General features: G+C 40.3%; 2 long non-coding RNA genes across 2 annotated transcripts; one reads left to right on the top strand and one right to left on the bottom strand.

Moving 5' to 3' along the window:
• Window positions 1–8,156: 8,156 nt before the first annotated feature.
• LOC132803315 (uncharacterized) lies at window positions 8,157–9,243 on the bottom strand. Its single transcript, XR_009638403.1, has 2 exons — window positions 8,918–9,243; window positions 8,157–8,572 (listed from the first exon to the last, which is right to left on the bottom strand). It is a non-coding gene; the product is annotated as an uncharacterized LOC132803315 (long non-coding RNA).
• A 1,220-nt stretch (window positions 9,244–10,463) lies between these two features.
• LOC125423516 (uncharacterized) lies at window positions 10,464–11,415 on the top strand. Its single transcript, XR_007242208.2, has 2 exons — window positions 10,464–10,766; window positions 11,021–11,415. It is a non-coding gene; the product is annotated as an uncharacterized LOC125423516 (long non-coding RNA).
• The last annotated feature ends 228 nt before the right edge of the window (window positions 11,416–11,643 follow it).

Raw genomic sequence — 11,643 nt, 5'->3', positions numbered from 1 at the left:
CATGTTAGAAGGAGACGCCCGGAAGTGGTGGCAGATGGAGAAGACCCGCAGAAGGCATACGTGGGACCAGTTTAAGATTGCCTTCTCTACTGAGTTCTGTCCTCCTGCCTACCGTGACGCGAGAAGGAGAGGGTTCGAGGAACTGCGCCAGGGGAACATGACGGTGACAGAGTACGAGAGGAGGTTCCGGGAGCTATCAGAGTTCTGCATGCACCTGATTCCCGACGATCACGCGAAGAAGGTGAGGTTCATAGACGGATTGAAAGAGAGCATCGGCTACACCCTTTCTGGATCAGTACATCCCACCTATCAGTCCGCCAGGGATGCAGCGCTCGAGCTAGAGAGACAGGAGGAGATACACAGACCCTCAAGGCGCAGATCGTTTGAAGGTTCGTACAGCGGGGTACCTCGACAGGGGGCATCTAAGAAGAGCCATAGTTCAGGCTCAGACAGTGATGGGTTCAGCCCTCGAGGCAGATTTCAGAGGAGAGGCGGCTATCGTATGCCCCAACCAGCGCGTCATTCCATTAGCGGCGGCACGAGTTCATATCAGCACTCTGGGTTTAGCCCCAAGCCATTCTGCAGACGTTGCAATAGAGCACACCATGGGATTTGCCAGTATGAGGGTGTGTGCTTTCAGTGTGGACAGGCGGGACACATTAAGAGGAATTGCCCTTATGGAGAGGCGGGAGTGTTAGGGGCGAGTCCACCATCCCATCAGGCCAGTGGATCGCGGGGTCAGAGTTCCCGAGGGAGCTATGCAGTAGGAAGTTCATCGGGATCAGTCCCACAGCCTGTTGGGCCGAGCAGGGGTAGAGGACGGAGGCCCCAGCAAACAGGGCAGGGTCGAGTGTTTGCGATGACGCAGCAGGAGGCCCTAGCTACACCGGACGTCGTGACAGGTACATTGAATATATTCGGTAATGATGCATTGGTACTTATAGACCCGGGAGCAACACATTCATTCATCTCCAAGGAATTCGTCACTCGGGTCGGTATGACCCCTACTCCTTTAGGATGTCTAGTGGAGATAGCCACTCCTGCAGGAGAATCCTTGTGGCCTAGCCAGTTAATCAAGGAATGTTTCTTCCGCATCGAAGATCAAGTGATGGAGGCGGACTTGATCCTGTTGGATCTGTCCGGACTTGATGTAATTTTGGGCATGGATTGGTTGGCAAGGAACCATGCATCTGTAGATTGTTTCAGCAAAGAAGTCACAATCAGAAGGCCAGGGTTGCCAGAAGTAGTATTCCGTGGAGGAGTTGGAAGGCCCTTACCGAGGTTGATATCTACCCTTACTGCCAAGAAGCTACTGAATAAAGGTTGCCAGGGGTATTTGGCTCATGTGATAGATACCCGAGTAAGTGGGGTCAGGTTGGAAGACATGCCTGTTGTGAGGGATTTCCCAGATGTATTTCCTGAGGAGTTACCAGGATTGCCTCCGGAGAGGGAAGTTGACTTTCCCATTGAGTTAATTCCAGGCACTGTGCCTATTTCTCTACCACCGTATCGGATGGCTCCAGCGGAGTTAAGGGAGCTAAAGGTCCAATTGCAAGATTTGGTAGATAAGGGGTTTATTAGACCAAGTATATCGCCGTGGGGAGCCCCAGTTTTGTTTGTAAAGAAGAAGGATGGTAGTCTAAGGCTGTGTATAGACTACCGACAACTTAATAAGGTCACCATCCCTAATCGCTATCCGTTGCCAAGGATAGATGATCTATTTGACCAACTCCAAGGTGCCAAGGTGTTCTCCAAGATCGACTTGAGGTCGGGGTACCATCAGCTAAGGATCCGAGAGTCGGACATTCCTAAGACTGCCTTTAGGACGAGGTACGGACATTATGAATTCCTAGTGATATCGTTCGGACTCACCAATGCCCCAGCAGCTTTCGTGGACTTGATGAATAGGGTGTTTCGTCCGTACTTGGATCGTTTTGTCATTGTATTTATTGATGACATTCTGATCTATTCAAGGAGCCGAGAAGAGCACGCGAGACATTTGAAGAGAGTGCTCCAAACTCTAAGGCAACATCAGCTATATGCTAAGTTTGACAAGTGTGAATTCTGGTTGAATCAAGTGGGTTTTCTCGGACATATCGTGTCGGCAGAAGGTATCTATGTGGACCCTGATAAGGTAAAGGCAATGTTGAGTTGGGAGCGCCCTACCACGGTGAGGGAGGTACGAAGTTTTCTTGGATTAGCGGGTTACTACCGTCGTTTTATTGAAGGGTTTTCAAGGATTGCCGGGCCGCTTCATAGATTAACCCGAAAGGATGTTGGATTTAGTTGGACGGACAGGTGTGAACAGAGTTTTCAGGAGTTGAAGCAAAAGCTGACATCCGCACCTGTTTTAACTTTACCTGATGGGAATGAAGGTTTTGAAGTTTATTGTGATGCATCCCATCAAGGGTTGGGTTGCGTGCTAATGCAGAATCAAAGGGTGGTAGCGTATGCATCTCGGCAATTGAAGCAGCACGAACAGAATTACCCTACGCACGACTTAGAATTGGCGGCGGTAGTCTTTGCTCTAAAGAAGTGGAGGCACTACTTGTATGGGGCCACATGCCAAATCTATACCGACCACAAGAGCCTCAAGTATATTTTCACTCAGAAGGAGTTAAATATAAGGCAAAGGCAATGGATGGAGTTGTTAAAGGATTATGACTGTGTGATTGATTATCACCCGGGTAAGGCGAATGTAGTGGCAGATGCTTTGAGTAGGAAGGCTACTGGATCCCTTGCTCACGTCCAAGTCATCCAACTACCTCTCATGGTGGAGTTGAAGAAGATGGGGGTGTTAATGCATATCCACCCTTCAGGAGTTCTTATGGCTAGCTTCTAGGTACGACCGGTGTTGGTGGATCGTATAGTAGAGACCCAAATGGAAGATCCTAAGTTGAGGACAATTAAGGGCAAAGTACAAGAAGGTTTTGATTCGGAATTTTCAATAAGAAGGGATGGAGCCCTCGTGTATAAAGGACGACTTTGTGTTCCGGATATCCCAGGACTCATGAAGGAGATTTTGGAGGAGGCGCATAGCTCGATGTATGCGATGCATCCAGGGAGTACCAAGATGTACCGAACGCTTGTTAAGTATTATTGGTGGATTGGTATGAAGAGAGAAGTGGCAGACTTTGTATCAAAATGTTTGATTTGTCAACAAGTGAAAGCAGAAAGACAGAAGCCTTCGGGACTACTCCAATCCTTACCGATTCCTGTGTGGAAGTGGGAAGAACTCAACATGGACTTCGTATTCAAGCTTCCTTCCACACCTAGAAGGTACGACGACATTTGGGTAATCATTGATCGTCTTACCAAGTCGGCACACTTCCTACCGGTACGAGAGCGTTTTTCACCCGAGAAGTTAGCCCAGTTGTTCGTGCAACGCATTGTAAGTCTTCATGGAGTACCGTTAGCCATCGTCTCCGATCGAGATCCGCGCTTTACTTCACGACTATGGCGGAAGTTGGCTGATGCACTAGGAGCAAGACTTAACTACAGCACCGCTTTTCACCCGCAATCTGATGGACAAGCAGAGCGTACAATTCAGACATTAGAAGACATGCTAAGGTCTTGCATTATGCAATTTCGCGATAGCTGGGATGAACAACTGCCACTGATAGAGTTTGTCTACAACAACAGTTATCAGGCGAGTATTGGGATGTCCCCGTATGAAGCTTTATATGGGAGGCAGTGTCGGACACCTTTGTGTTGGAGTGAGGTAGGAGAAGCGAGACTCCTTGCAACAAATAATGCGGTCGGATCTGAGTATTTAAGGATGACCTTGGACAAGGTAAAGATCATTAGGGATCGATTGAAGGTTGCCCAAGATAGACAGAAGAGTTATGCCGATGTGCGTAGAAAGGATTTGGAATTCGATGTAGGAGATTGGGCATTCCTAAAACTATCTCCATGGAAAGGAGTAGTACGTTTTGGTCGACGAGGTAAGTTGGGTCCTCGTTATATTGGGCCTTATAAGGTTACAGAGAGGATTGGCCCTCTGGCGTACAGGTTGGCGTTACCGGAAGAGCTAGCTCGAGTGCACAACGTATTTCATGTGTCGATGCTACGGAAGTATATTGCAGACCCTTCGCACGTACTCGAGAGTCCGAACATAGAGTTAAGGGAAGATCTTTCGTATGAGGAGCAGCCAGTACAGATTTTGGATCGCGAGGAACGGACGCTACGCAACAAGACTATTCCTCTAGTTAAGGTCTTATGGCGGAACCACTTAGTCGAGGAAGCAACGTGGGAACCCGAAGCGCAGATGCGTGAGCAGTACCCGTATCTGTTCCAGTGACGTGCGAAAATTTCGAGGACGAAATTTTTGTAAGGGGGGAAGGTTGTAACACCCTGTCCCAAATCGCACCGGAATCCGTGCACGTTGACCGAGGTTGACCGTTGACCGAGCGGGTCAAAAGTTGACTTTTTGCTCTAGTTGGAATTTTGAGTTGACCAAGGTATCGTGGCGAAGTGCATGACGCCCTGAGTTCGTAGACTAGTAGCACGTCAGAAACGGAGCTACGGTTTGAAAGTTATGGGCAAAACAAGTTGAAGTGTAAACTGTCCAAAAGGTGTCGGGAGTTGACTTTTTCTTGTGATGTAATTTTGAGTTGACTCTTCTATGGTTGTAAAGTACTCGTCGATACGAGTTCATAGACTAGCGGCACGCTTAAATCGGACATTTGGTTAAAAAGTTACGGACGTTTGAAATTCGCCGGGTACCGTATTATTTTAATATATCTGGCTTAAGTGCACAGTAACGCCACGTGTCAGCTTCTGATTGGTCCACGTGGCATGAACAGCATCACACAGGGGTTTTTATTTGTTAAAACACTCGGGGAAGAGAGAGAAAGAGGGAGAGGAGAGAGAAAGAGAGAGAGAGAGTCGCCGGCCACCGGAGATTTTCAAATTTTTCGGTCGAATTACTGTACACGCGCCGGCCAGCCAGATTACCCACCTCATTTCCGGAAAAACCTCCAAATTTCACGGTGAACGGCCGCCGGACGCGCCCGGATCGGAGCTCCGAAGTTCGGCGGCGAGTTTTTCCCCTTCACCGCCGGCCACCGCAAATCGACCCTCTTCCGGCCATTTTCCGGCCACACGCGCCGTACACCCATCATCCTCTCCTCAAGTCCGGCCGACCCACCAAAAATCACGGCCATCGGACCACCGACGCGCTGGGATCGGAGCATTTTCCGGCGAGGGGCCGGAAATCTTCAATCGGTGATTTCTCCGCCGTCCGACCTCCGTTTTGCTCACCGCCGGTCCGGTTGGGTTGCTCTCCTCAAGATCTACAAGTCTGCAAAATTTTACAGCCAACGGCCACCGCATGCGCCGCCGCCGGCGACGGTTGCCGGTGACCGCGGCGGCTCGCCGGAAAATACTGTTCCGGCGAGTACCCAGTTTTCCGGCCAGCTCCAGTCCGCAGTGTTCGACCTCCTGAACCCAAATCCGGCATCCGTTTCTGCCAATTCGTGACGGTTTGGGAGAATTGCGGAGCCGAAATTCGAAAAGCTTCCCGACGAAATTCCGACCCCGTCGGGTACGATCATCGGAATTTACGACCGGATCTGTGATTAGCATCACTCGAGCTTCGATTCGGTATATAATTCATAAATTTTGGTTATCGTTTGGTGTTCGCTCCCCATTTGGGGATTACCCGAATAAAATATTAATATTTGTGGTTTGGTACTGTGGATGTTTTAGGTGCACGTGCGAGTAGCGGAGTCGATCCCACGGAGGATCTTGATTGAGATACGTGCATAAGGTGAGTGACCCACCTTCAAATTTATTTTGGGGAATTTAATTGGTGAATATATTATGTGTGATTTAAGTATTTGGAATTTAATTTCTATGTGCCAAATATTTATTGGATTTATTGTGGAATTATTTATGAATTTATTGGATTTAAGAAAATGCGCATTTTACAAATTTATGCCATGTGAAATTATTTTATGGTTTTGAGGATTTTGAAATTGGTGTGGTTTTAATGGTAAATTGGGCATGATTTGATTTTCAAATATTTCAAAGAAAATATTTGGTTATGTTGGTGATTTCAATTTTTATAAAATATGCCCATGGAATATTATGAGATTTGATTATGATATTTCGAGAAATTATTTATGCTTGGAAAAATGTGAATATTTGAATTGATGGATTTGGGAGTTGGTGGATTTGAAAATCATGGAATTTATGGTATTGATTATAAAGAAATTGTGGAGAATTTCCCCGTTCAAGCGGATGGTTTATGCCCGCTATGCTTATGAAAAATGTGAAATTTGTTTTAAAATTTAAATTTGCGGATTTTATAATTTTTAGATGCACCGTGCACGTACTGGTGTTCTGATTATGTGATATGGTATATGTGATATGGATATTATGCACACGGATATGATTAGCGCGCAGGTGGGTGTGAGTAGCGCAAAGGTGATATTATGAGGGTGTCCTGTGGATGCCATCGGAGAGGGTGGCCACCCCCCTTTGGCCGGAACACCAGGTTAGCAGCGGCGCAGTGGGACGCCACGTGACCGTATGCCGGTTTCTTTTTATAACCTCCTGTCTGGCGGTACCTTGGGACGCTGGGTACTGTTGGCGCCACTGGTATATAGTGGGTGCATCAACTGATTTTTGGAACTGTGTTTTCAAAATAAAATGTTTTAAAACTGTATGGGAATTAAAAATTATTTATTACTGTTTCTGATATTGATTTGATGTTTTGGTTTTCGGGGAATATGAATAAAGGGTTTTGTGAAAATGTTTTAAAAGGGGAACCTTTCCAACTGAGAGAATTGTAAGGTTTTGAGAGAAAATATTATTTCCAAATAATTATTATTTATATACCTATTACCGTAGTATTATATTATATAGCAGTAGGGTCGCTCACTGAGATGATTAGCATCTCACACTCTTAAATTCCGTTCCTCTAGGTACCAGGTTGTCGGTGTCCACTCGGAGCGGATTTGATCTTCCTCGCTGTATTTGTTCGTGCAGTACCTTGTTCTTCTTTTACTGCAGTTGTATTATTTCTTTCACTCTTGCTGTATTTTATACTTTGTAGTATGTCATAAAGCTCTGTATACTGTATGGGACACTTATGTATTTAAATTGCACTGGATTATTGTATTTTTATTTTGGAGTGCTGAATTTGTGGAACCAGTTTGTAGTACTGTGGGAGGAATAAGGGGATAATTATAGAAGTGTGTTTTCAGTGCAGGAAATTTTGTGGTAAGTCCATCCCTTATGGGAGGTTCTGCCGGATTTTCCACAGGAGGGTCCGGTAGGGTTTCCCTGGGATCAGGGCTTGTCTAGGGTTCCGGTGGGGAACTTTGGACGGGTCCTGACAGTTTTCCCCATTTTGTTTTTTAATTGATATATTTTTTTAAAAAAATTTATATAAAAAAATTATTTTATGATTAAAATATAAAGAAAATGACTACAATGTAATAAAAATATAATAAAATACATTAAGGAACAAAATTACAATTATGAAAAAATACATATTTAGAAAAATAAATAAATAAAAAAGAAGAAAATGATTTTACATAAATAAAATTCTATAAAAAAAATAATAAATATATATATATATATATATATATCGGGGCGGATTCGGGCAGGATTATTATTCTCTGTCCCCGGCCCGTCTCCGACTCGATTTTTAGGCATCTGTTCCGAATCCATCTCGCATCCCCAAATTTTCAGCAAAAAATCGTCCCGTTAAAAGCGGTACACTGCGATTTTGGGGATGGACGGGGCAAATTGACGTCCCTAGTTTCGATGGGAAAACTGGCAGAAAACTCGTCCGCAAAGAAAATTTTAGTACAATTGTTGAATTACCTTTATGGCGTTGAAGGTTTCCTTGATTAACTGTTTATTTGATTGATTTTACAATTGTACTCGTACTTTATAGAGATGGCCAACAGTACGAATCAAATTGACTTTGACTTAACATCGACAAATTGACTTTCACTTCTCCCTTTTGTTTTTTTGAATTGACTTCTCCGTTTTCATCTATCTATTTTGAATCGAAAAATACTGTTTATAGTTAATAATAAATTGCATAAATTTTCAAGCAAAGAGAATTCAAATTGTGCCACTAGCTATGTGTATATAAATATATATATACACAAAATTAATCCAAATCAAGATCAACCAAATAACGAATAAATCTTATATCTTTTACACATTTTTGTATGCTTTTTTCTTTTTTCTTTTTTTTTTTTTGTAAATACAAAAAACAAATAATGTAGTTCACCAAAAAATAAAAGAGGAAACAAATGCTGTAAGAAGAGGGTATAATTGGTAGGTCGAGGCACTGGATGGTTGGCGATGGATGATGATGATGAAGTAGTGGTGATGGATGGTGGATGATCTAATTAACCAAGTTTGGGAATGGTAGCGACAAAGCCATTAGAGTCGAGAAAAAGCCAGACCCTGTTGCAGTTGAAATCGTGAATGGTGATTGATCCAACTGGTAGGCTTATTCCATCCACATTTGGATTGTCCCTCTTTATTATTGCCTCCGCAACCTCCCCTTCTATTCCCCAAAGCTCTGGCCAAGAAGTCTTTTCACCTGAAAAAACCCGTACACCAATATTTTAAATAATCACCCTCTATACACAAATTAATTTAAAACATTTTTTTTTTTTTTTTTGTGGCTAGGATATATACAATTAAAACTCATATATGTATATACACACACTAATATTCTAAAGAGCATTATCAAAGCAGGATATGTTGAGCGCCAAATCACATATAATCTGTCGACAACACCTAATAGATTATAAGAACTATACATTATAAATGTGCCTGCATACATATACATATGCATCAGGTATCTGGGCATTTCATATCAAAAATAAAAAGAAGAAGAAGAAGAAGAAGAAGAGGAAGAAGAAGGAAAAGAAAAAGAAGTTACCTGGGCATAAACTCATCCTTTTGTATTGTAATTTGCTTGCTAGCTTTTGTTTTTGTGATGTTGTATTGATAGAAAATAATAATAATAATAATAATATAATGATAAGATGAATCAATGTGTGTATACATATATATGTGATCGATCATTTTTGACTTGGTTACGTAGCCGAAGTTACGTGCATATAGAAGTCTCAAAGTTTTCTTTTTATTTTAATCTATTGGCACGTGAAAGAGAGAAAAGTCTTCAATTAGTTTTAATCTGAAATTCGGAGGTGAATTTTGAGCCTTGCAAGTTGTATATATCCATATTTTAAGCTTAGGCTTATGGGTTTCTTTTATTTGAAGAAAATTAATAGTTTTTGTATATCCAATTTATTGAGAAATTACGAATAGTTTCTAATAATTAACGAAAGGGCAAGGAAAATATGAGAAACGTAGAAAAGCAATTAATGAAGCAGAAAGTTCTCTTTGCCTGTAGAATAATAAAACCGCGTCATCGATTACTTGGACAAAAATGGAAATTAAAGACGGCTAAAATATATACATATTTATGACAATTGAAGACAATTCAAAAACATTGACAATTTTGTTTGCTTGTGTATAAAAAATTGTAATCAATGTACTTCATATAGGACGAACGTACTTTTAAATTTAGCGTAAAACAATAAGAAAAATGACGCGACGAACTAATAAAGAAGAATACCAAAGAGAAGATGAGCATTTTTGAGTTCGAAGGAGATGGCTTTTAGGGATTAGCTTGTTGAAATTTTGTCACACTATTGACTTTTTTTGGTTGTCATCATCCATTAAAAGTTTGAAGCCTAATACGAAACAAGAGAAAGAGGATATAAATCCATAGATATGTTTGAACTTTTTTATTATTTTTTGGACGCAAACTTATGTTTGAACTTTGAACTTTCTATATAAGATTAATCATTGATCAGAAGGTTAACGGTTTTATTGAATTCTTGGTGCAGCTAATTAAATTCGTGGAGGATCACATAATTTTAATACATACTTAAATATAGTTATTGTTACATTTATTCCAAGTGATTGTTCACATTTATCCCCAAGGCATCATTCTTCGACATGGTTTTGAATAGCATCTTGTATTCTTTTATATATATATATATATATATATAAAGTGATTAACATAATTAAGAAGAAAAGAGAAGTAGAGTACTTGATAATTACTTCAAAGAATTAATTAAACTCACCTCTTTTCTTCATTCTTTTCCAAGTTACTAATGAGAAAAGGGATTTTGGTTTTGGAAATTAAGCAGAAAAGTCTGAAGTTTGGTGATCAAAAGGAAGATGCATGCTCTGTATCTTACTTTATTATTTAATAGTTGCAAATATACAGAAATATATATTTATATATATATATATGCATTTATACACACACACACTTTATTAATGGCAAATTAAGTTGTACATAATTATATAAAACAAGAATGATTTTTATAAATCTTAACAAATTTGACTTTGAAGATCAACCTCACACATTGCGTTACATAAATATATTTATCTGTACCTACCAGATTTAAGCTCCAAAGCTTAATTTATAGCTATATAGCTTGAGGGTAATGATGAATCAGATACAGATATACACCATCTTGGTGATAAGTTTTTGTGTAAGTTAAGAAATTAACAAAAGTCAAAGGATTTCCAGAAAGTCAAAAATGGCTACCCTAGAAGCTAGCTATATTGAAATCGATCCACCCTATAAATACTCATCTTAATCTCCATTAAAACATGCAACATTACAAAACATATACAACAAAACTTCAGGAGAGAGATCCAGAGTAATTCAAGAGAAGCCTAACAGAGCATGGCATCAGAATGCGAAGGTAATATAAAGAGAAATAAGTTTAGCTAATTAAGCTAGCCAGGTTTTAAGTTTATATATTTATGTAATTTTGCTATATGACGGATTAATAATGGAAATTGATATCCAATTATTTGTAATCTAAAATATCATATATTTAATAAATTATATGTAATTGAGTGTTATTGACGTTCAATATAGCAAGATTGTAATATATATAACTTTTATTATATGATCAATCACAAGGTTTTAATTTAATATTATATATATATATAGGTAAGGATACATGGCCTGAGCTGCTGGGAAAGCAGGGGAAGTTTGCTGAGGAGGTGATTGAGAAGGAGAATTCTCATGTTGATGCTCAGATTATATTGGAAGGGACAATTGTGACTCAGGAATTCCGATGTGACAGGGTTCGAGTTTGGGTTGACAACTATGGCACTGTCACTAGGGTCCCCCGAATTGGTTAATTAAGGCTGGCTATATATATATATATATATATATAGCTATAGTAATAAACTAATTTATTGATAAAATGAAATAAAGGAGAAGAACCCTTTTCTCTCCATTGCATTAATATTGTTGTATTCAACATGGAAAATATATCATATCTTCCCTTGTACTGTAATTGGATATTTTATACATAAAAAGTTAACTTTAATTAATTTGCATTTTGCTGAGTATATAGTCTTCTTCTTCTTCTTTGTTTCCTTTTTGTGTTTTTTTAAACGAATGGTCTTGTGTAGTTAATTTTCTTATTTGGCTAATCGAAAATACAAACAAAGTGGCTTTAAATTGGAGTTTTGGCCCCAAAAAAAAAATAAAAAACATAATGATTAAAAAAAAAAAAAAGTGGTTGCATAACTTTTATCCAAAAAAGTAACTGATTTACCACTTAT

Source organism: Ziziphus jujuba, chromosome 3, assembly GCF_031755915.1.
Source record: "Ziziphus jujuba cultivar Dongzao chromosome 3, ASM3175591v1".
Taxonomy (NCBI): Eukaryota; Viridiplantae; Streptophyta; class Magnoliopsida; order Rosales; family Rhamnaceae; genus Ziziphus; species Ziziphus jujuba.
This window is presented reverse-complemented; position numbering and strand designations above follow the sequence as displayed.